This window comes from Aedes albopictus, chromosome 3 (assembly GCF_035046485.1).
Source record: "Aedes albopictus strain Foshan chromosome 3, AalbF5, whole genome shotgun sequence".
Classification (NCBI taxonomy): Eukaryota; Metazoa; Arthropoda; class Insecta; order Diptera; family Culicidae; genus Aedes; species Aedes albopictus.
This window is the reverse complement of record NC_085138.1, coordinates 68,398,072-68,422,284: the sequence shown is the minus strand read 5'-3', so window position 1 is coordinate 68,422,284 and position 24,213 is coordinate 68,398,072. Positions and strand designations below refer to the sequence as shown.

The following is a 24,213-nucleotide window of genomic DNA, read 5'->3' as shown; positions in this document are numbered from 1 at the left end:
GCAACAGTTTTCGTCATTCTCTTTTGTCTTCTTCTGCAATGATGAAAACCGAACATGTAATCGTCTCGTCACATTGCATCTGACTGCAGACCAAAGGTGAACCAGTCAAGTTTTTTATTGATGATTTAGCCTCCACCCTTATGAGCTTTTGAATTAGTCTTGTTGGTATGCTTGTTGCGCTGTCAATCCGAAGATTTTTGGTTAGATTCCAAATCAAGCCGGGTTTCTTTTTCGCATTTTTATTCTGGTCAGCCAATATCGCGATGCTGATCATTCGATCGTCTGCCCTGTTCGGTGTAAGCACTTCAACGAAAATGCCGACAAAGAGAAACCGTTGGTGTGTTCGACTGTATTTGGAAACTAATGTTTTGTGGCTTCTCAGTCTTGACAAAATCAAAACACTGTTATGTTATTTTGTCCGACGTTTCGGTCCGTTTGGGACCTTCTTCAGGGACTCTGGAAATATTTATTTGTTGGTACGAATTTTATAACTTCTTTTAAAACATTAAAAAATTTTTGAAAAAAATGATTTTTACCAATAGTTACAGTGTTCTCGTCCACTGTGGTTCGGCAGAACCTGTAACTGTCGCATGGATCGAGTTTCTGTTGAACGACAAGATTTGTGCTTGAAATTGCAATATCCTCCCACGCGATTTGTTCTAGTGTACTTACTCCCGCACAATCGCAGCCAAATCGGATGCCCTATCGGAAAGAAAACTCGGTCCAAAGTTAGCACTCCGGAATTTAGTACCTAACCCGAGAACGATCACCATTGCTTTTCGCTTTCTTCTGTGGTATTTGTGTGCACTACTGTGTTTGTTGGTGTGAGTGACTAAAACTATAGTGTGGTGTGTGTTTACAATTTGTTTCGTTCGTTTGTTTTGATCATTCGTTTCTGCCTCTCGCTCTCTGCTGTTTATTTCGGAGCCAGTGCAGAACCCCCGCATACGCGACGTGAAGGTTGTCCGTGTCTGTTCGTTTGTTTATCGTGTTTGGTGTATTGTTGATGTGGCAGCTCTCGAGTATCGGTAGATTTCTCGGCTTGTTTGTTGTGTCCAGTATTTTCGTCTCGTCTAGCTTGAACGTGTGTTTCTCCCTGGCTGCATGATTCACCAGAGCGGTTGTCTCCATTATGTCCACGATTGCTGCATCTCTGGTTGTGTGGCCTGCTTGTTGGAGTGTCTGTAGTTTTTTCATGTTCGACTTGTGTTTTGAAATTCTCGCCTTCAATTTTTGTGTTGTCATTCCGACATAGCATGCATCACAGTCTTCGCAATTGATTTGGTAGACAACATTGCTGCGTTCTTCCAACGGAGTTTTGTCTTTGACCAGTGGAAGAAGCGAGCCTATGTTTTTGTGTTGTTTGCATGCTATTTGTGTACATAGGCGAAACTACTGGGGGTGCCGGGGGTGCCAGGCACCCCCTAGAGTTTGAAAGCGTTGCTGTGAGATATGGGGCGATGAATGATGAATGGATGAACTAATGAATATTTTGTTTGCAGTGCACCCCCTTGGCAAAAATGGTAGTTTCGCCAATGTTTGTGTATTGGGGTATTCTCGTCGGAGAATTTTTGTGACGGTTTGTGTCAGTCCGTGTATGTTTGTGAGTGAGCAATATGTTGTTTGTTGATTTTCTTCATCATTGCTCACCTCCATAGCTTGTTCTTGGCTCTGACTCCCAATCACTCTGTTTATAACACGATTGATTATATTTGTGGGATAATCATTCGTGCGTAACAGGGAGAAAATCGTTGTTTTGATGGTTCTCATAGTCGAATTTGTGGAGAACATCATCACACGTTTAGCAAAATTGAAGGCTATATTCATTTTCAGGCTGACCGGATGTCTGGAGTGAAAGTTGAGGAATCTACCCGATGCAATTGGCTTCTTGAACCACTCCGTTTTCACCGTTTGATTGTCTAATCTGACCAGCATCATGTCGAGGAACGGAAGTCGGTTGTTTTCCTCCCGTTCTACAGTGAACTGGATATGTTCATTCTGCTGCACATTGGTCGGGCTCCATACAAAGGGGCGGCCAAAACTCTCAAAAAACGAAATTGATATTTTTAAACTTTATTTCACCTTATAACAAAGTTAATGTATTGTACTTTTATGATTCTTAATTAAAAGCTTACCAGCTTTTGTATTTCAATGACATTTTCACTGCCAAAGTGGCCTAAGTCATAAAATTGAAAAATGAATTATTCGAAAAAAGTAAAATAATAATATTTTGAGATTGGAATAAATGTTTTAAGTTATCCAGCATATGAAAGCTTGTTATTGGACTGTATGAATGCACGTATGGTGCAAAATTAATATGTTACAAAACTATTTAAATTTTCATATATTGTACCTTAGAAATTTTGGTAATTTTTAAGTTAAAAAACGGTTCGTGTCGTCGCGTGTCGCCGCAATTTCGAATAGTACATCTTAAACATCATGCTTAGGGCTGTCTAAAAACGTTTAAATATTTTGCAGAAATTTGCAGTTTTTCAAATTAGAGCTATTTAAAAAAGCCATGTTTTTTCATATATTTTACGTTATTTTTTCCATTTTATACTCAAATAAAATTTATCTTTCCACATTTTTCACACGTTTGGACATACTTGATTGGATTTGATCGAAAGATGATCATTTATTTAAATTCGAATTGATTTTCTAACAAAAAACGCAAAAAATATGGGGTTTACTGATTTTTACCGTTTTTTGAAATTATTGAAATTACGTAATTTTTGAATACCCCTTTTTAAACACTAAAAATACTAAATAACATATCTAGGCAACCTATAACTTCGATTAAACACATAAAAAGAGTTTTGGCCGAACTTTATCTTTTTCCGACCATTGTGTGCTGGTTGAACGAGTCCAACACTTCTTGAATATTTCCTTCAGGAAGCGCAAGAAACAGATCATCGACATATTTCTTCAAGTACGGGATAACGATGGGGGTCGAAGTCAGGGCGTTTTCTAACAAATCTTCCATTACGTATTCGGCGATTATCGGTGACAGAGGGTTGCCCATCGCCGTGCCAAATATTTGTTGGTAGAATTGCCCTTCAAACACAAAGTAGCTGGAATCGATGCAGAATTCCGTGACTTCCCAGAAAAGATCGAGACAGATGGGGGTGTTCTGTTTTATCTCGTTCCAGTGCCGGAAAATGGTCTGTTTGACTAGGTTCTTTGGTATGGATGTGAACAGTGCTACCACGTCGAATGATACCAGCACGTATCCTTGTGGCAGCTCAAGGGAGTTCACATAGTTGCAGAAGGAGAACGAATCTTTAATGCTGTACTTACTCGTTAGGGATGATTTCAGGATCGTGCTGACGAATTTCGAGAGCTTGTACGACGGGGCGGTCATACATGGAACAACGGGTCGGAGCGGTAACCCTGGTTTGTGGGCCTTCGGTTTGCCATAGATTTTCGGACATACGGCTTTGTACGTCTTCAGTTTAGATGCAGCAAACGGATCAAGGAGTTTTAAATCCTGAAGCCGTTTAACGATTGAGTTGTTCTGGCTCTGGTACATGCTGGTAAGGTCCTTCGTTACTCGGCGGTACGTCTGGTTGTCCTCTAGAAGGGCCCTCATCTTCGCCGAATAGATTTCTCGCTCCATTACAACGGTGCGGTTTCCTTTATCTGCGTCGACTACGATAATTTCTGGATGAGTTCTTAGAAACGTTCTGGTGCGTTTCTCAGCATTTTGATAGAATTTTTCCGCCGGTGAGTTGCCGCTTCCGTTGTTCGCTCTATGAAGGAAGTTTTGAATTTGGTTTGCGACGGCACACCGAGTGCGTTCTTGTACATCGGTGTCGTTGGTAGTTCTGATGATGGATTCCACGTCAGCAATGAAGTGGTACATCGGGACTTCCGCTATGGTAGCGCTGGAGCTTTTTTGTCAGATTCGCAGCTTTTCAAGATTGATCATCTACGATTTTCTTGATATTTTTATCACCTACGCTTTGGTCGTTTTTTGCTTCGACCGGATTCATTAGACAAACTGATGTGTGTTTGTTCACTGAGTGAGGAACGTTTAGCAAGATGTGTCTGTTTGTATGTTGGTTCTGTTTCCATTATCTTCATTTTCATCTTCTGCTTCATTTACCTTCCCTATTTTGTGAACATTCCCTGCATAGATAAAGCCTGTATCCGCAATAATCGGGACACAGAAATACAGCTGTAACTCTGCAATAGATACATTGAATTTGCTCAAACTTGGCCTAATAACATCTTAAGTTGTGTTCATTTCACCTACAAAATTTCATGTGAATCGGTGCAGTACTTTATGTTGTAGCAATGAAAGAGTAGAATGTGCGCCATTGAATTTTGTACAGCCCCTAGATTTGCTTGTCAGCGCTGTAACTTTTGAATTTGGCAAAGGAAATGGCTGAAATTTTGAACACAAACCTCTCAATCTACATCTGTTGCATAGGCAAAATTTCAAAAAAATCGATGCACTATCAACAATTTTATAGTCGAAACATGTATTGGGACTGAACGTGATTTTAGCCTCCCAGACAGCAATTAGCCAGCACCCTTTATTGTTTCGATTGTACCATTGAAAGTACTATATCAATAATCATCAAATTTTGCAAGCATAATATACACATAATCAACTACCTTCTGTGAAAATTTTATGAAAATTGGCAGAGAAATTCAAAAGTTATGAATAGGCAAACATTGCACATGAAAAACACTAAAAATTTTCACTAACACTCACCTCTTTCCACACTAGTAGCTTTCAAACCAATTGATAAAAGTTGATGAAATTTTGCAAGAAAGTGTATCTATAAGTATCATAACTGCTAACGAAATTTCATATTTATTATCACAAAACTTTGAACTGTAGCGTATAAGAACCATCTATTATGCGAATGAAAATTAGTCATGATTGTACAAAATGCTTAAAACCACGTCGGTTTGTTTTTTATCCACAGTTAAAAGTAATGCATCGATTTTTATGAAATTTGCCACAAATAATAAACATACACCAAAGAGTTCTCAATCAATTATTTGGCCAATTTTATCGATTCATTACAGAGCTACAGCCGTACTTCTGTGTCCCGATTATTGCGGATACAGGCTTTAGCATGAAGACCTTCTGTGAGCCGTTTGATGATGGAATTGTTCTGTCATTCAAATCTTCATGTGGATTCATCGAAAATAGGGTTTTACGTTTTTTCGGTCTTCAAGGAGTTCAGGATCTCCGAAACCTGGATCTCATCAACGAAAAAAACCGCCAGGCTGCTCATCAAGCACAACGCTATCTGCCCAAAGATCCACGGACAACCGAAGGCCCACAAACCTGGTTTACCACTCCGTCCGGTAGTACCAAATACGACGGCACCTTCGTATAGTCTATCCAGATTCGTCGTCAAAATCTTCCAACGATCGCTGGTAAGCAAGTACAATACTAATGTAGGGTTTCAAACTGCTTGGGCACCCGCGTGTCAATTTCCGGCACCTCGCAGCAAAACAAGTAAAAATTTCACTTGTCGTATATTTTTCCCAAACGCACTTCCGTAGGTCATCTCTCGCAACATTTCCGCAACGGGATCCACAGTAAATGAGCTACACTTTCACTGTGAAACCGCACAAGTGCTCAAAACAGTTATTACACGCAGGCGAGTGCACTTCGGTAGCACAAAGATGGGTGCCGAAGTGATTTCCCATTTGATTTTGCTGGAAATTCGGCACTGATGCCGAGAATTGGCGCTGGAATAGGTGCAGTAAACTCGTTCGAAATCAACTTTCCGGCAGAAAATCTTCACAACAATCACTGTTTACAACAAGTTCACGCAATAAGGTATATATTTAACTTCCAGAGCAATGTTGAAAAGTAGGCATGAGGGTCCGTCACCTTGTCGCAATCCCCGGCGAGATACGAATGAACAGGATATTGCGGTAAAATTGAAAAAAATCAACGGGGTTGCGGTGGTTTCGACCGCCGCAGTCCTACCGCAAATGTCAAAATGCTCGATGCACGCTAAGAAGCATTCACTAAGGTGGTTGCTATAAAATTCAAAAATAATATTTTTTTTAGTTTTTGGTTTATGTTATCGCAATTATTACTGCAATATGTAAATTGTTTTAAACTATATTATGTGTAGCTTCTGCACTTTTGAATGCAGTTAAAACGCCATTAAACATAATTAAAATTTTCGCGAATTTATTCTAGTTGCAAGGTTGTGTGCATACTTTTTAAAGTGTGCAGTGGTTTGGCGTTTGCGGAACAGGTCTTCTTTGTCTTCTTTACTCCGCCAGGTTGGATGATTTCTCTGGACAAGCAATAGTTTACCCGAAACCCTTACGCAGTTTTCACAGCATTTCTGGAGGATTTGCCGTACGGTGAAGATCTGGTCCATTGTCGATCGGCCGTCGATGAAGCCAGCTTGGTTACTTTTTACGAACTCATTCGTTATAGGTGCGGTGACAGACGACGGAAGATGATCTGGGATAGCACTTTGTAGGCAGTATTCAAAATGGTGATCGCTCTGGTGTTCTTACGTTCCAAATGGTCGCCTTTCTTGCGAATGAGGCAGATTACCCGTTCCTTCCACTCCACCGGTACCGTCGTGCGGGGCTTCTTTTTACACTTTTTCATGATTTTTCAACTTTATGACATTATATATCCCAGAGTAGTGAATGGATTTCCACAATTTTTACACATAATAATTGTGAGTATGTATGTAGGATGTATGCAAAATTTGAACTAAATCCATCAATAAACAAAAAAGTTGTTCATACACCAATCGGACACATCTCATATAGAACCAGATGGGGGCTACTTTGGACATTTTTATCTAAAACAAAATTGCATTTCAAATTCCAGGTTTATTTAGAAAACTACTCTGTACCAATACTGTAGTATACTATATCAGACATGATTTCAATAAATTTATGCGTTTGAAGATGGTTCCGTTCTACCTTTGGTATTATGAGCAGCGTGATATTGCTATATAAATAGCCTGAAAAAAGGACCATCAATCCTTTATTTGGGTCAAATGGTCATTTATAATGTATAACGATACAAATATTCGATTGTATATGCTGCGTTGATATATTTTGAATGAATTGATCAACCCTTTGAAATTTATGAACTGTAGAAACAATGCTTACAGGCCAAATTTTCTGATACGTTATGTATATTTTATTGATTTATTCGATGTATTTTCGCGTCCTGCCAAGCAATAAACGGTCTGTTTTAAAAATAATTTCAACCAAATGGAGGGAAAACAGGGGAAAACTATTGCTTCGTAATAGTCCCAAAGACATCAAACAGATTTGAACCATATTTCGAATTCAAAAAATCCATATTCGAAAGTGTCCAAAGTAGCCCCGCATTTCAAAAGTAACCCCGCACGACGGTAGCTTTTCGGTTTCCCATATTCTGACTATCAATCGGTACAGACAGGTGGCCAACTTTTCTGGGCCCATCTTGATGAGTTCAGCTGCGATACCATGCTTATCAGTTGCTTTGTTGGTTTTGAGCTGATGAATGGCATCCTTAACTCCCTCAGCTTGGGAGTTGGCTCATTTCCGTCCTCTGATGCATTGTCGCAGTCGTTCCCTCCGTTGCCGTGGTCTCCCGTATCTACGTCCTCCACGCCATTCAGGTGCTCCTCGAAGTTCTACTTCCACCTTTCGATCACCTCACGTCCGTCCGTCTAGAGGCCTCCGTTGTTATCCCTGCATATTTCGGCGTTGAGCTTAAAACTCTCATATTACTAACATTTAAACGATCTGAGTTATCTTTCATTGTCCTCTCCATGATTGTAGTGTTATTGGGATTGTAAACAATACAGGAAATTGATAACGAACAAAAATCCAGCAATTCTGGGAGGAGTGTATCATCAAAGTTGATAATGATAATACCTCGAATCTATTCCTGTATGCTCGCTTCGTAATCAAGTCAGGCATTTGCATTCTGATGCACTTCTATTACTTTCGCACAGATGCCTAACTTCATGTCACATGTTCCCAAAAAAACATCCTCTTTATGATCTAAAGGTACCCATTTTTGCCGAAATTAACTTCCAGTGGCATACACGCCGGAACGCTGCAGCTAATTGAGAGAATGAGAAAATGAAATTGCATCCTTTCCATCCGAAGTCGCCGCCGCTCCTAGCCGGTTGCTGCTTTGCTGATGCTAGTTGGATGGAAACCGAGTGAGGGTCAACATGCTTTCCAAGAACTTTGGGCGGCGCTGCTCTTGCGATGCTGAAATTTCGGAAAAGTGAGCTCCAGCACCTCTCGGCGCAGTCAACTATGTACGTAAGTTACGGTTGGTGTATGTGTACGGCGAGGTAGATGCACGTCCCGTAAAGGTCATGAAAACTCTACTCTCCGGGTGCTGGTGGCGTTCGTTGGCTGTAAAACTTTTCCGAGCGTTTGTTCAGGACTTGACATCATCATCACCCCAGCAGCGGCAAGAGCAGCAGCAGCTACCGAAGGCATCAGCTTCAGGATGACGCTGATAGGTTGATTAAATTATTGTTGAAAAGTGTTGGAGGACAAGATATTAAATTACAGTCAATTTATGGTGCCAAGGTGCACCTCGGTTGCTGCTGATGTCTTTTTCCTACGGCTGCGGTGGGACAACGCAAAAGAAAACTGGAGCAAAATTTCCTTACAATTTGTGACAGAGGCCGACCTTGGGGTCTCATCAACATGCAGGCTGCTGCTGCTAGAACAGAAAATTATGGTCACATATAGCCGAGAGTGCCTAATTGAAATAAATGAAACGTCCGGGAGATGAGTTAATTAAAATTGGTAGGTATGTAGAGGTGTGCCTTTTCGGTTCATTAGCTGCGCTTCTGGCTATGCAAGGTTAGTATGTCCATCTAGCTGGCAGGACACTTTTCATAAAATCAAAAATAAAGACCGTTAAGTGAGTGTACCAAGTGCGTACCATAGCGTACCTAACGGGATTTTGAACGTACCTGACGAATTCTTAGAGAACAGGTGTCCTGCTGGATAGATGGTGGTTTTTTCGAAAATCTCCATGAATCTTTCCGACGCTAAGGTTTTCTGCATGTACCAACAGCGTACCTTCCGAATCTGACCTCCTTTTTTAACGTACCTCAAAATTTCCCATACTTTCTTACATAAACCTTTTCAAATTACATTATATGTTTAATAAAACAGCTTCATTGCATTCCTTGTAAAATTCTAGGTATGTTTGACCTAAAAAAGTTTATACTTAAGTTCAAATTTGACTAATTTATGGCAAAAAACGTATTTTTAATAGGTTTAAGCAATATACTTGATAAACTCCTGAAAGTATGCTAACCATGTATCATTGCAAATAAAAGCCTAAATGTAGGCAACAGAAAAAACACAAAAACAGCTCTAAGAGATAACTGACTGAATATAACATAACATATTGATTGAACATAACATAAAATGAAAATAATACGAAAATAAATAATTTCGTTGAAAATTTCTCGTAAGTAATAAATCTAATAAATAATAAATAATCTAATAAATCTCACTTAACTGATATTATTTCATCCCGGCATCATTGCTAGATGTAAAAAATATGTTTTGCAAGTATTCACATTCAACGTACCTCGAAAAAATTTGACTTAGTTGAACTAATTCCTGTTATATAAGAGAATAAGTGAAAATTATGCTTCTTCAGAGAGATCTGTTAGGTACGTTGCATAAATCTCACTGAATTGTTAATAACTCGACTTGGTATTATTGTTGGATGTATAAAATATGTTTTACAAGTATTCACATTCAACGTACCTCGAAAATAATTGACTTAGTTGAACTAATTCGTGTTATATAAGAGAATAAGTGAAAATTATGCTTCTTCAGAGAAATCTGTTTGGTACGTTGCAAAAATCTTACTGAATTGTTAATAACTCGACTTGGTATTATTGTTGGATGTATAAAATATGTTTTACAAGTATTCACATTCAACGTACCTCGAAAATAATTGACTTAGTTGAACTAATTCGTGTTATATAAGAGAATAAGTGAAAATTATGCTTCCTCAAAGAAATCTGTTAGGTACGTTGCATAAATCTCACTGAATTGTTAATAACTCGTCTTGGTATTATTGTTGGATGTTTAAAATATGTTTTACAAGTATTCCCATTCAACGTACCTCGAAAATAATTGACTTAGTTGAACTAATTCGTGTTATATAAGAGAATAAGTGAAAATTATGCTTCTTCAGATAAATCTGTTAGGTACGTTGCATAAATCTTACTGAATTGTTAATAACTCGACTTGGTATTATTGTTGGGTGTATAAAATATGTTTTGTAAGTATTCACATTCAATGTACAACGAAAATGTTTAACTTAGTTGAACTAATTCGTGTTATATAAGAGAATAAGAGAAAATTATGCTTCTTCAAAGAAATCTGTTAGGTACGATGCATAAATCTCACTGAATTGTTAATAACTCGACTTGGTATTATTGTTGGATGTATAAAATATGTTTCACAAGTATTCACATTCAACGTACCTCGAAAATAATTGACTTAGTTGAACTAATTCGTGTTATATAAGAGAATAAGTGAAAATTATGCTTCCTCAAAGAAATCTGTTAGGTACGTTGCATAAATCTCACTGAATTGTTAATAACTCGACTTGGTATTATTGTTGGATGTATAAAATATGTTTTACAAGTATTCACATTCAACGTACCTCGAAAATAATTGACTTAGTTGAACTAATTCGTGTTATATAAGAGAATAAGTGAAAATTATGCTTCTTCAGAGAAATCTGTTAGGTACGTTGCATAAATCTTACTGAATTGTTAATAACTCGACTTGGTATTATTGTTGGATGTATAAAATATGTTTTGCAAGCATTCACATTCAACGTACCTCGAAAATAATTGACTTAGTTGAACTAATTCGTGTTATATAAGAGAATAAGTGAAAATTATGCTTCTTCATAGAAATCTGTTAGGTACGTTGCATAAATCTCACTGAATTGTTTATAACTCGACTTGGTACTATTGTTGGATGTTTAAAGTATGTTTTAGAAGTATTCACATTCAACGTACCTCGAAAATAATTGACTTAGTTGAACTAATTCGTATTATTATGTTGTTTTATTGGCAATTATCGGTGAAAAATAACGGAAACAGCTTATTTTGCGTGACGCGTTTCGACCTACTATTCTTCGGTCATCATCAGACGCCTAAAACATTATACATTTATTTAAAACATTGATTCAAGTACAAATACAATACAATTTACAAATCACAAAACACTTACATTCAGCTGGAATCACCCCTTCAACTTCGTCAGTTATATAATACTAATTTGTAACACCCATCTCATGCCTACTTTCACCCAACTTTCACCCATTATGCTGTTTCACTCATTCTCTCATACACGCAGTTTTCCTCTCACGGTTGTCTTCGTAACTGAGCTAAAAGCCCGTTGTAAGCCGAGTTGAAGTTCCCACACTCTCTCTGTAGGTTCACAGTGAGATCTTCTCCTCTCTTCTTAATATGAAACACCTCTGCTATGTTCCTGGTTGCCTGGTCTTGGATTCGAATTGCAAAACATATTTTAAACATCCAACAATAATACCAAGTCGAGTTATAAACAATTTAGTAAGATTTATGCAACGTATCTAACAGATTTCTCTGAAGAAGCATAATTTTCACTTATTCTCTTATATGACACGAATTAGTTCAACTAAGTCAATTATTTTCGAGGTACGTTGAATGTGAATACTTGTAAAACATATTTTATACATCCAACAATAATACCAAGTCGAGTTATTAACAATTCAGTGAGATTTATGCAACGTACCTAACAGATTTCTCTGAAGAAGCATAATTTTCACTTATTCTCTTATATAACACGAATTAGTTCAACTAAGTCAATTATTTTCGAGGTACGTTGAATGTGAATACTTGTAAAACATATTTTATACATCCAACAATAATACCAAGTCGAGTTATTAACAATTCAGTAAGGTTTTTGCATCGTACCTAACAGATTTCTTTGAAGAAGCATAATTTTCACTTATTCTCTTATATGACACGAATTAGTTCAACTAAGTCAATTATTTTCGAGGTACGTTGAATGTGAATACTTGTGAAACATATTTTATACATCCAACAATAATACCAAGTCAAGTTATTAACAATTCAGTGAGATTTATGCAACGTACCTAACAGATTTCTCTGATGAAGCATAATTTTCACTTATTCTCTTATATAACAGGAATTAGTTCAACTAAGTCAATTATTTTCGAGGTACGTTGAATGTGAATGCTTGCAAAACATATTTTATACATCCAACAATAATACCAAGTCGAGTTATTAACAATTCAGTGAGATTTATGCAACGTACCTAACAGATTTCTCTGAAGAAGCATAATTTTCACTTATTCTCTTATATAACATGAATTAGTTCAACTAAGTTAAACATTTTCGTTGTACGTTGAATGTGAATGCTTACAAAACATATTTTATACATCCAACAATAATACCAAGTCGAGTTATTAACAATTCAGTGAGATTTATGCAACGTACCTAACAGATTTATCTGAAGAAGCATAATTTTCACTTATTCTCTTATATAACACGAATTAGTTCAACTAAGTCAATTATTTTCGAGGTACGTTGAATGTGAATGCTTGCAAAACATATTTTATACATCCAACAATAATACCAAGTCGAGTTATTAACAATTCAGTGAGATTTATGCAACGTACCTAACAGATTTCTCTGAAGAAGCATAATTTCCACTTATTCTCTTATATAACATGAATTAGTTCAACTAAGTTAAACATTTTCGTTGTACGTTGAATGTGAATACTTACAAAACATATTTTATACATCCAACAATAATACCAAGTCGAGTTATTAACAATTCAGTAAGATTTTTGCATCGTACCTAACAGATTTCTTTGAAGAAGCATAATTTTCACTTATTCTCTTATATGACACGAATTAGTTCAACTAAGTCAATTATTTTCGAGGTACGTTGAATGTGAATGCTTGCAAAACATATTTTATACATCCAACAATAATACCAAGTCGAGTTATTAACAATTCAGTGAGATTTATGCAACGTACCTAACAGATTTCTTTGAGGAAGCATAATTTTCACTTATTCTCTTATATAACACGAATTAGTTCAACAAAGTCAATTATTTTCGAGGTACGTTGAATGTGAATACTTGTAAAACATATTTTATACATCCAACAATAATACCAAGTCGAGTTATTAACAATTCAGTAAGATTTATGCAACGTACCTAACAGATTTCTCTGAAGAAGCATAATTTTCACTTATTCTCTTATATAACACGAATTAGTCCAACTAAGTCAATTATTTTCGAGGTACGTTGAATGGGAATACTTGTGAAACATATTTTATACATCCAACAATAATACCAAGTCGAGTTATTAACCATTCAGTAAGATTTATGCAACGTACCTAACAGATTTCTCTGAAGAAGCATAATTTTCACTTATTCTCTTATATAACACGAATTAGTTCAACTAAGTCAATTATTTTCGAGGTACGTTGAATGGGAATACTTGTAAAACATATTTTATACATCCAACAATAATACCAAGTCGAGTTATTAACAATTCAGTAAGATTTATGCAACGTACCTAACAGATTTCTCTGAAGAAGCATAATTTTCACTTATTCTCTTATATAACACGAATTAGTTCAACTAAGTCAATTATTTTCGAGGTACGTTGAATGGGAATACTTGTAAAACATATTTTATACATCCAACAATAATACCAAGTTGAGTTATTAACAATTCAGTGAGATTTATGCAACGTACCTAACAGATCTCTCTGAAGAAGCATAATTTTCACTTATTCTCTTATATAACACGAATTAGTTCAACTAAGTCAATTATTTTCGAGGTACGTTGAATGTGAATACTTGCAAAACATAATTTTTACATCTAGCAATGATGCCGGGATGAAATAATATCAGTTAAGTGAGATTTATTAGATTATTTATTATTTATTAGATTTATTACTTACGAGAAATTTTCAAAATTATTTATTTTCGTATTATTTTCATTTTATGTTATGTTCAATCAATATGTTATGTTATATTCAGTCAGTTATCTCTTAGAGCTGTTTTTGTGTTTTTTCTGTGGCCTACATTTAGGCTTTTATTTGCAATGATACATGGTTAGCATACTTTCAGGAGTTTATCAAGTATATTGCTTAAACCTATTAAAAATACGTTTTTTGCCATAAATTAGTCAAATTTGAACTTAAGTATAAACTTTTTTAGGTCAAACATACCTAGAATTTTACAAGGAATGCAATGAAGCTGTTTTATTAAACATATAATGTAATTTGAAAAGTTTTATGTAAGAAAGTATGGGAAATTTTGAGGTACGTTAAAAAAGGAGGTCAGATTCGGAAGGTACGCTGTTGGTACATGCAGAAAACCTTAGCGTCGGAAAGATTCATGGAGATTTTCGAAAAAACCACCATCTATCCAGCAGGACACCTGTTTTCTAAGAATTCGTCAGGTACGTTCAAAATCCCGTTAGGTACGCTATGGTACGCACTTGGTACACTCACTAAACGGTATTTATTTTTGATTTTATGAAAAGTGTCCTGCCAGCTAGATGGACATAAGGTTAGTATGTCTTTGAAAGTGCTTGAATATAAGAAGAACGGTTGAAAGGATTTTTTTACATTGTATTTCTACAGGTGTTGTTTTTGTGTTTTCTTTTGATTGGCAGGTAATCAGCACTGTAAGATTACTAGTGACACTAGCGCATAAACTTTTATGAAGTTGAGATTTCAACAAGAGTCGTGACCGAAATGACAAAAAATCTTAAATTGGGTGATTCGACGTCAAAACTACGTTACTCGAAAACAACATTACAACATTTGTCAGTTCAAGCTTCTTCGAGTAATCATAGCCATAAAACCTTGTATCAGATTCGTCTCATCATCATAGATCATCGTTAGCCGTTAGTAAGGAAGTGTCCATAAATGACGTATCATTTTAGGGGGGGGGGAGGAGCCTGGGATTGTGTGACGAGCCATGTATTAGGTATGGGAAAATATGCTACGGGGAGTAGAAAATCGACCAAAAAAATGCTACGTAATTTATGGACGCTCCCTAACACAACCATCTCAACATTTTCAATTCCCTTATTTTAAACTTACATTGTTATGCTGTTGACGAAATATTTACACCCCTCCCATCCGGATTCATGCAAATAGACCGCTTCCACAGTACCAGCGGCAAGCAAATATTCATGGTTCCCTGAAACTTTTCTTGAGCCTAAGCCATCTGACTGTATAGTGGTCACACGTTCGCTTCATAAAAGCGGATGGTCATGGGTTCGATCCCAGCCCCGGCACTTGCAATTTTTCGTCAGTTGCTTTTCCCCTCGAGAGCGGGTGGCACTTGAGCTCTCACAGCTCTAACGGACTCGGATAATTGTATATCGGCAAAATAGCAACTGATAATGGACCCTTAAGGCGGAACTGGAAGCATTTTCTCACTTTTTTGGTTTTTGATTTTTTATTTAATAGCGAAGCAATATTTTCAAAATCGGTTTTCGTGCACATGTAGAGTATGGATTAAGGTATCTTCTGATTTGAGGTGGAAAATGTTTTCCGTTTTTGCAGAAACCATTTTTTTGTGCAATTTTGTTCAAAAATGGTTTTTGAAAAAACGAAGAACATTTTCCACCACAAAAAAAAATCAGAAGATACCTTGATCCATACTCTACATGTGTACGAAAACCGATTTTGAAATTATTGCATCGTTATTTAATAATAAATCAAAAACCAAAAAGTGAGGAAATGCTTCCAGTTTCGCCTTAATCGGACTGGAAAAGGAACAGCAGCCACATATCTCATTCATTATCCTCGTGTGCATCATTCTACCATGGACAGAGTAGAAAGTGGAAGCAGCACATAGGAAACCAGTTTGATATAATAGAATTAGAAAAGATTGAATTTAGGCACTGTCAGTGAAGAGAATTGTCAGACAAAAGAGGCACAAAACAAGCAACAAAGAAGACGTGGCGATTACTCTTTATCCCAACTGGTAACAGATAATGACATGATCTCGAAAATTTTTGTTGCAGACAAAACGGAGCCTGAATTTGTTGCGTACTTTTCAACTCGTGAATAATCAATTAATACCAACCCAAAATCGAAACTTTTTGATGATACATCTTCGGCAGCGTTGCAGTGTTTACCGACTCGAAGTTACCGCTCGAAAATCACAATGTAAGCCTTTAAAATCTCTAAACTCGTGGTGCACAATCTTTGTCCTATTCTGTTCAAGTTGGGACAAACCTATGTCGCATTGGGTAGAATGTCGCAACAAATTCAATTTGCGACATTGTCGTTATTGTTGCGCGATGATTGAATTTTGATTCACTGGGCACTGTACAAACTATGTATTAGTGTATCTGTCAATTATTGTAATCGCTCTCGTAGTGCTCCAGTGGACAAAAGAACTGTAAATTGGGTTAAGTGGTTATGAATAAAAAAACATCGGGCTAACAAACATGTGTTTGCATGGAATTCATTCTTTCAGGCCGTCATATCTTTAAGCGATCGTCTTGAATCTCTTGAAACTGTCCGTAACGTCAAAGAAACGATTTGAAACGCCCCTGAAACCCCGTGAAGCTAGCTGAGAGCTTAGGAAGCACCTTAAAACCACTCTCTGAAATCTTCTATAATGTCATGACACACCCTAAACGCCTGGAAACGTCTTTGAAATGCCCTGAAACCTCCATGAATGAACAGTCAAGTTGTAGCTAATTTTTCAACTAGTAGTTGTCTATTGGAATGCCTGATGGGCTGGTATAGTCTGGAGAGTAGAACTATTTGACGAAAAACACCAAAACGCCATATTTTTTTTTAGTGTTCTATTTGGTTTATTGTTATAGATAAACCAGCCATCGGCTGAAAATCACTTTAAACCTATCAAAATCCATATTCCGTTGAAACCAGTAAGAATTAAACTTTGGGACCAAATCACGTGGAGCTCATTCGAGAGCCTGTGAATCACTCGAAACAATACACTCCGAAGCTTCTTGAAACGCCCTGAAACGCGTTGCCAAACCTTAAAACGCATCTGAAACCTCCCTGAAGTCCCGTGATGTTCACATGAGAGCTTGTGAAGCCCCCTGAGGCCCCTCTGAAACCGTCAATGAACCGGTGAGTCAATGAAACCCAGTAACCCAAGTAACACACTTATCACAAAAGAGTCACGGCGGCGCAGGTTTTTGTTGCGCAGAAGTCACTGTGACTTACTTCTAGCAAGTAAGTGTTTATTTGTTAGAAATAAGTTACATTGACATCTGCGCAACAAAAACCCCGTCGTCGCGATTCTTCTGAGACAAGTGTGTTAGGTATGTACTTGGGAAATTTCCTATGAAATCTTCTAAAAAACCCTGCAACACATTAGAACCTCCGTAAAACTTATTCACGGAGACCAATTTCGTTCGTTTGAAACAAAAATATTTATGTTTATTCGGTAAACTGATATAATATTTAAAACTAAAATATTGATTTTTAAAACTAACTCAATTACATATTGATTTCTACAATACCCATTGAAGAGCCCCCCGTTCCGCCGTCGAGAACATAAACAAAACTCTCAAGTTCCAGCTGCAGCACCAAACAAGATTTCCTCCTGCAAAAAAGTCAAGTTTCACCAGCAGCTTCCACGGAATCCCATTAATTTCGGGAGCGTATGTTATCTACATGATGTTGGCATTGAAAGTGGCACGCGGGTGGTGGGTTTTCCTAGAGAAGGAAATGACTTTGTAAATTTAATTGGAAAACAAATATTTCCGTAGGGCCGACCTGCCACAAAAAACAAAAAAAAATTACATTTGTTTCTAACATAACCTGTCAGAAGATGCATGTTTGTTTCAAAAATGGGTTGAATTTGCTTCAAATGTGACGTTCGATTTGCTACAAACAGTTTTATTTTTGTTGCCAGAACAAATTGACAATTTATTTGAGTTTACCTGAAATATTTTTGATTTTACCATGCTTTTTTCTGCGTGTGAAGAACCTGTGAAGCTCACCAAAATTCCTCTTGAACCTACCGAAACGAGCTGAAATGCATTGAAATGCCTCTGAACCCCCTCCTGAAACTATCTTGAAATCTCGTTGATAATCCAACTGGAACAACAACCCAATCGATCGGTAGCCGCACACATAGGGACAATAGCATGCGACGTTCAGCTGTTGCTGGTGACAGCAAACGAGAGAATGAGTGACCACGCGCTAGGGTGGCACTCGCAGCATAAGTTCAATAAATTAACTATTTGCAGAGACAACTTCTTAAAACGCTTTTGAAATGCACTGAGACGCCCACAAACTCCATGTAACGCTTTGAAACGCTTCTGAAATCCCCTAAAACATCAAGGAATTGGCCTGAGACCTGAGTTAGTTATAACGTAGATGTACTACACCAGTCTCTCATGTGTACAAATTAACCCATTACAAGCTCTCTCTCCGGAGTTCTTCGAATGGGAAGGCCATGTTATCGGAGAGCATAATGTTGCTTCCGGACAGGCGCCGTACTAGGTTTTTCTGTGTCTTCACTGCGTTAACTGTACTGTTGGACGCTCACAGGCCAACACCCGTATCGTCGTGGGAACCCATCTATTAAACAGTGGAGGATTCTTCCACACCTCGTCTCGCATCTGCACCAGGATTCTGAACAATGCTTTACCAGGAGGGTTATCTACGACCTTACAGTAGAGATCGCAATACGTATCTGTCATAGGATGCAAACACGTTGGAATTAAATGGAATAGTATCACAATTTTCATTTACTTAAGAAATCCCAAGAAGAATGCTTGTGGATATCCCGGGAAGATTCTATGAATGAATCTCTGGTGAAATCCTTGCAGAATTCTCTGGGTAAAAAGCTGTTTGCAGATCACAAGGAATTTCTCAGCCTACCTTGATCCTTGGTATCTTGGTGCTCGGCAAATTCCTTGCATGAATCGCTCAAGAAACCGTACATGGTTCGTCACACTTTCACAGACTCCCCCTTCCCCCCTAAAATGCTACGGCATTCATGGACGGTCTCTTGGTAATATGTATGAATCATTGTTCACCTCACAAGTACTTTCTATAAATAGGACACTGGGCGAATATAAGTTAATAGGAAATTTTTGAACGCAACGCTTTCGCTGTGAACATGATGGACGACGACCCAAGGTGGCAGGTATGTCGTTACGTTGTTTGTCAATTTCGTCTCCAGATTGCTTTCTTACGAGGTTGCGCTGTAACTAGAACACTACTGACTGCTACGTTCAGATAGACTCCAGCAGCAGTGATTTAGATAAAATTCTCATTACAGTTGATCCCCCGCAGGGTGCCTACCGTGACGTACCAATTGCTAATTAGAAATTTATGTATGAAGTGAATGCTTACTGTCACCGATGTCCCTCCTCGGGCAAATACGCACCGAGGGGACATCATCCTAGAGATCATATCTGGCGTATCACCACCTGGAGGCGCAGGCGGCATTCACAAAGAAGCGCCTTGTTTCACAGGTTTGTCGTGTTACGTGTGTGTGGTGTGGTAAGCTTGAAGGTGGCCGGTGCAGTGGGTGGTATGGTGATGGTGTCACGCATTTGACTAACGCTTCGAGCGCAGTGTTGCTATCGACGAGCATCATCGGAAGAATGAAAAGGATATTGCGTATCTCCGTCTAGTGACTTTACTGCCCGGGAGCTAATACCCTTTGGAGTTCTATGGGATCAGTGGTTTTCAACCTAAATAGCACCATAGACTCATTCTAGGACTTCGATGTATCCGGTTTTTTAAACTGTGATGAAGGGTGATTTATTTGTGCTGAATGCCAGGCCCCCTCAGAATCCGCCAGCGCCTTCATACCAGAATTTTTACATGACTTTATATAGGAAAGTTGAAAAAATCGCTGAGAAATGAAATAGAAATGATAGTTTTCAAAGGAATTCTTTGATGGGTATCCCAAAGAACCTTTCAATTTTCCAGCCGCATTCCTGAACCATATTTTTAAGTGCTTCCTTGTGGAATTCAAGGACCATGTGGAAAAAATCTGGTGCAATGGAATGGAATAAGAAAGGGCCCATATAGTTAAACGCGAGTGTGGTGAGCACTGAGCAGCCTTAGCTAATTTTACCAACTATATTTCATAACTGAATGTAACACGATGAAATTTAAAATATAAAATTATATTCTAAAAGCATTACTTCACTGTGCAGTCACGCTGTTGTATTTTGTACATTGCGTTACAAAAACCTTGCCTATTCTACGCACATCAACTTTGTGTTGGTAACGGTGGCCAATTTCTGGAAGATTTTGGATTTTTCTTCACTCGTGCTTGTAATATTTTTTTGGTCATATTCACAAAACCATATAAATTATAACTGAAATTTGTTGGAAATTGTGAACTCTTGGAATTTCTTGGAGGTATTTCTAGAGAACTCTCAAATAATGGAATTGTTGGAATAATCCTGGAATCACATGAAAGAATTCCTGAAATAGCTGGCATGCATTTAAAAAGAAAAGTCTGGAGGAGTTTTAGAAGAAATGCCTAGAGGAATCCGTGATGCATTTTGTAGAGAAATTCCGGGAGGAAACCCTGGGAGAATTCCGATAGAGTCTTCTCTCGGTGAATTCCTGAAGGATTTCCTAGAGAAATGTCTGAAAGCGCTTCTAGTATGCAAGTACCTATGTGTTTAAAGTAGGTAAAAGTGGTTGTGAAAGAATCACAGGATATATTCCTGATAGAATCGCAGAACAGCTTTCTGAAGAACTACTTTGCAGGAGCTGCAGAAGGTATTGTTGAAGGAAATCATGGATGAACTCCAGAACAAATCTGTTGATGAATTTCTAGGAATTCTGGGAGAAACCCCTGGAGGAATTCCTGGTGGTAGAGCGAGAAACAATATTGATCGCAAGTTAAATTGTACATGGGCACCCCTAATACATGTCTCCGTCGGTCCGCTCTCGCTCTCATTGTCCGTCGATCTCGTATATCGGGATCGATCGGTTTGCATATAGTATATAGGAGTAGAGAAAGCAAATAGGGAAAACAGCTGTTTTATAATCAGTCAGAATAAACCGCCGCGGAGGAAACATCTCCTCTTTTCGTTTTCGTAATAAATTAGTATTCAGTGTTCGCGTAATAAAGTGTTTCTGTTCCGAAGAACGTTTTTCCTTCAAGTGTCCGAAGTTAGAAACCGCGGCGGGCGCGAACATTTTTGGTCCTTCGAGCCGGATCGTGAAAAGGACACTTGAGTGCGGTTCCGTGTTAGGAACCCGGCAATCCCCAGTGCGGTGAGCGGTGCAGTGAAAACGGACAAAGACTAACAGTGCGCGAAAGCCGTCGGCAATTAATGTGCACGGCTCGGAAGATTGCGGAGGGCAATTTCCCGCAGGTATTAGTGCTTCCGAAGAAGAAAAGTCTGGCCAGTGCCAGTGAATGTTTCCGGCGCCATCGCTGCAGCAGTGGCGTGGTACGTGGTGCGCAAGCAGCCAGGAAGTGCGGCGCCATCGCGAGGAAGAGCGCGCTGATAAAGAGGACATCTTGAGCGACGAAACCAAGGCGCTATCATCGAGGCGAAGGAGCCCAGCAGCCGGAGGACGGACATCTTTGGGAAGTATAGTGCATGTATGGTGGATTGCATGTGGCTTTGGTGATAATAAATGATTGAAGTGCATGCGAGTTGCTACTTATTTTGGAGCGTAGCCCTGAGGTGTCCGCTAGTTACAAGGTGTTTGTTTCTACGTGCAGGAAAACTCCTCTTGTTTTGTTAGTTCGAACCGCAATAAAGTAGTTTTCTCTAGTGTTCGCGAATAAAGTGTTTCCATCGACAAATTGCGAAGTTTTAAATAAGTGTCCGAAAGGAAACCGCGGCGGGCGCGAACATTTTGGTCCTTCGAGCCGGATGAATCGAAGTCGGACACTTGTGGACAGTTTTGTGGAGTTTTTGTGAGGACAAGCCAAAGGTCCTCGGTGTGAAGTGCTGGTGGAAGAACACGGACAATAACGGACAATAAGTGCGCGAAAGCCGTCGGCAATAATTGCACGGCTCGGAAGATTGCGGGCGGAGTGAAATTTCCCGCCGTTGAACATTCTTCGGTGAAGAAAAGTCTGGCCAGTGCCAGTGAAGGTTTCCAGCGCCATCGCTGCTGCTGTGGCGCGGTGCGTTGTGCAACAACCAGCCAGGAGATCTTGGCGCCATCGTGAGGAAGAGCGCACCTATAAGGAGGACATCTTGAGGGACGAAACCAAGACGCTGTCGTCGAAGCGAAGGAGCCCAGCAGCCCGGAGGACATTTTACTTTGGGAAGTATAGTGCATGTTGGGTGGAGATTGCATGTTGGGTGGAATTGGTGGCAATAAATTTATGAAAGTGCATGCGAGTTGCTTATTTTGGAGCGTAGCCCTGAGGTGTCCGCTAGTTAATTTGTCTCGGTGTTCGCTGGATTTGTCGGCTTGTTTGGTCTTCTCTGGTCGTAACCCCCTCGCTGCTGTCTAATTGTGGGCGAGCAGTCAAACTGTCTCTCGAGGTCGCGAATTTTGTGGAACGTCGAGTCGATCGCGAGTGTTTTGGTGCAAGTGCAAGTGCTGTGCAGTGTCGAATTTGATTGATTGCGTTTTACGCAGTTAATCGCAGTGCAGTGCTGTGTTCAAATAGTTATCAATGGCCGATCTACGCGCCCTTGGTAAGAGTGAACGGCGTGTGTTGAATACGTTGGAAGGATTGGAGAATTTCGCGCGAGGGTACGATCCTATCCAGGACGAATCTCAAGTAGCAGTGCGCCTGGAATCCCTAGAAGGAATTTGCAAGGAGTTCTACGCGATTCGGGAACGGATTGAGCTGCTAACAGATGAAACCGCTGAAGATGAAGATGACAAGGATGTACGAGCGCGCGAAAAGGCCAACCTGGCGGCGCTTACCGAATTCGAGGAGCGGTATTTTCGCTTGAAGGCCAGTCTCACATCGAAGCGAGCTCCCCCACCACCAATCGCGACGACATCCGGAATCGGTCAACCTGGTGACCGGTCGGAATCTTCTTTTTCAAAGGTGAAGCTGCCAGAGATTCGCCTTCCGTCGTTCGGTGGGAGGATTAAGGAGTGGGTCCCGTTCCGAGACAGCTTTTGCAGCCTGATCCATGAGAACAAGCAACTCAACGACATGGACAGGTTCAGCTATTTGAAGTCGGCTCTTTCTGGAGAAGCGTTGCAAGAGATCGAGTCTGTGGAGCTTTCAGCTGCAAACTACAGCGTGGCGTGGAAGGCGCTGGAATCCCGCTACGAGAACAAAAAACTCATAGTGAAGGCCCACCTCGATGCTCTGTTTGCCGTGGAAGGCATGAAGCGCGAGAGTTACGACGGCTTGAGCAACCTCATCAGCGGGTTCGAGAAAAACCTCCAGATGCTGCAGAAGATTGGAGAAGACACCGCTGCGTGGAGCACAGTTCTGGCTTACATGGTGTATTCCCGGCTGGATCCTGCCACGCTACGAGAGTGGGAAACGCACCACAACTCCAAGGACGTGCCAACGTACCAGAACATGATCGCTTTTCTTCGCAGCCATTGTGCAGTACTGCAATCCGTCGCTCCCGTGAGTTCGAAGCCGAGCGGTTCCGACTATCGCTCATCGAAGCCATCCGTGTGCCATACCACCGTCAAACCGTCGAGGAAGTGCCCATTCTGTGGAGATTCGTGGCATCCCGCTTTCGTCTGTGGAAAGTTCCAGCGGTTGCAGATTGCGGAGCGGCTAGAAGTTGTTTCGAAGGCAAGGCTGTGCCGAAACTGTCTCAGCCTTGGCCATTGGGCCCGATACTGCGACAAGGGAACCTGTCGTCACTGCCAGCAGAAGCACCACACTCTTCTGCATGGAGCACCAATCAGATCCTCCGTTCCACAATCGCAGTCAAATCCTCCGACACAAACCAGACAACAGCCACAATCCTCGCAACCAAGACCGAACCCGAGACCACAGACATCAAACGCTAGCAATACTACACCCAGCAACTCTCAACGACCTAGCACTCAATCACCAGCCACCAACACTGCCACATCCACCACTCAAACACACATTGCACTCCCAGTTACTCCCACACACAACATTCTGCTCTCCACCGCCCTTGTCAGGGTCCAGGATCGTCACGGCAATACCATGCTAGCACGAGCCCTGCTGGATTCGTGTTCTCAGCATTGCCTGATGACGAAAGAGTTCTCC

The 24,213-nt window shown here is 39.6% G+C and overlaps 1 long non-coding RNA gene across 1 annotated transcript; it reads right to left on the bottom strand.

The window, feature by feature from the left end:
- Positions 1 to 332: 332 nt before the first annotated feature.
- Positions 333 to 1,375, bottom strand: LOC134290034 (uncharacterized). Its single transcript, XR_009998810.1, has 3 exons — positions 673 to 1,375; positions 537 to 603; positions 333 to 456 (listed from the first exon to the last, which is right to left on the bottom strand). It is a non-coding gene; the product is annotated as an uncharacterized LOC134290034 (long non-coding RNA).
- Positions 1,376 to 24,213: the final 22,838 nt, after the last annotated feature.